This window comes from Durio zibethinus, unplaced genomic scaffold (genome assembly GCF_047325235.1).
Source record: "Durio zibethinus cultivar Kanyao isolate XHJ-2024 unplaced genomic scaffold, ASM4732523v1 HiC_scaffold_2, whole genome shotgun sequence".
Taxonomy (NCBI): Eukaryota; Viridiplantae; Streptophyta; class Magnoliopsida; order Malvales; family Malvaceae; genus Durio; species Durio zibethinus.
The window spans coordinates 338,563-341,062 of record NW_028323043.1 but is presented as its reverse complement, the minus strand read 5'-3'; positions in this window follow the sequence as shown (position 1 = coordinate 341,062).

Here is a 2,500-nt window from a genome sequence, read left to right as displayed (position 1 = left end):
AAAAGGAAATATTGAATGAATTGATTGGAAATTATGGGATTTTGCGACTTCTTCCCCTTGTGAGTAAGATACTAATCGTAAGGAAAATGGAATTTCCACAATGACTGCAAATCCCACCGATATCATTTGAGAATATAAATTATTGTTGTGCCCAAAAAATGGATTTTGGTTGGAATCATTAGCAGAAATAATCAAATGATTCTGTTGATCCATTCGAATAATTAAACGTTTCACAATTAGTGAACTGAATTTATTACCATAACCCTGATTTTCCAAAAAAATCATCGATTTATTTAAACCATGATCATGAGCAAGTGCATAAATATACTCCCGAAAAATAAGTGGGTATAGGAAATCATGTCGGCGAGATCTATTTAGTTCTAAATATACTTGAAATTCCTCCATTTCAAATTCGATTTGAACCAAAGTATAGGGGATCTATTCGGTTATCAAATGATACATAGTGCGATACAGTCAAAACAAGGTATTATAGTAAGAAAATAATAGATACCTCGGAGACAGTAGATTCATCAACGGATTCTCTATCCTATCTTTTGCCATCTAATTGATTTATGTTCGTTATAGGATAAGAAGATGGCTAGAAATCCTTTATTTTTTCAACCCAATCGCTCTTTTGATTTTGGAAAAAAAAAAAAAAATATCTTTTCTTTATCAATATACTGCTTCTTATACACATTCATGTCTAACCCATAAAGGGAATAACTAATAATTAGGACTCATAAAAAAATCGATAATTTACTCATGAGAAAAACCTTTACCGCATTAGGCACTAATTATTTTTAACGTTTAATTAGATCGGGTAATCATTCAAATTGCGAACAGAAGCTCGTTACTTTTTGTTTCCCTATAATTGGGCCGTAGAGCTCTATCCATTTATTCACTCGACCCAACTTTGAATTCAATTAATTTTTTTTGTTCCGCACCAAAAATTCAAAGACGATTTTTTTTTTTGGACTGATCCGGAAAAAAAATGGATTCTTAGAAATCTCCATTGATACGACATGCTCTTTTTTCCATCCACTCCTTTCAGGATCAGTCGTGGTCTTACAAACTGTACCGATGGTATGAACGAATCCCTTTCTTCATACAAATGTGTAAAAGATGCTAGTCGCACTTAAAAGCCGAGTACTCTACCGTTGAGTTAGCAACCCGAAAAAAAATCGGAATAAAAAAAAAAATGGAATTGCACGAGGCAATCAAAACATGAAATTAGCAAAATTTGAATAAATTAAAAATACACGAAATTCTAAGATAAAAACATAGAAATAGAATAAGTGAAATTGTGGACCGCCTCCTGTCTTATTCATTCCATTGTTATCCATTTTTTTTTTTTTTTTCAATACAATATACAATTACAATAAAAAAAACTTCTTGTATCACAACAAATTCAAAGAAAGAACCCATTATTTGAATGAAGTGAAGTGCCAAACTTGTGGGCGGGGATAAATAGATCTATTTATCTACGATCGAATTATATTTGTTCGATACACTGTTGTCAATATGATTGTAAATTTTGAATATAAATGTTGAGAAAAGAATAAAGAATATAAAAAAAGACTATAAAAAAATACAATGAAAAAAAAGAATTAAGTCAATTTTTTTTTTTTTTTTTATTATATTGTATTTTTTATTATTAATTATTAATAATATTTATTATTATAAATATTATTATTTTTATTATTAATAATATTTATTATTATAATATTTATTATTTTTATTATTAATAATATTTATTATTATAATATTTATTATTTTTATTATTATAATATTTATTATTATAATATTTATTATTATAATATTTATTATTAATTATTTATTATTAATTATTATTATTTATTATTAATTATTATTAATATTTTCTATTTTTATATGTTATTTTTTCTTGTTATTTTCTCTGTTTTTTTATCTTATTTTATGTTATTTTTTTTTTTTTATCTTATTTTATGTTATTTTTTTAAATGCAATTACTTCATTTATTCAATTGATCTTTTTTCTCTATATTTTATATCAATAAAATTAGCTCAATAAAATCTGTTATAGAACACGGTATTCTATAGTAGCAAAGCAATAAGAAATACGAATAATAAATAAAAAAGTATGAATAAAACAAAAGAGGGGGGAGGAAATTATAAGAAAAATTTATACAAAGCTAGATATGAGTCATCCACCCCCTCTTTTTTGTATTTCATTAATTGAATTTTGTTTGATTAAGGACTAAGTTCCGTAAAAACCCCGGCCTTCTTTAAAATATCATGGACAGTTCCTGTGGGTTGAGCTCCTTTTTCAAGGAAATAGAGAATAGCGGGAACATTCAAATGGGTTTGATTATTTATCGGATCATAAAAACCAACTTTTCGAAGATCTCTTCCCTCTCTTCGGGATCGAACATCAATTGCAACGATTCGATAAACGGCTCATGGGATAGATGTAGTTAAATAATACCCCCCCCCTAGAAAACGTATAAGAAGTTTTCTCCTCG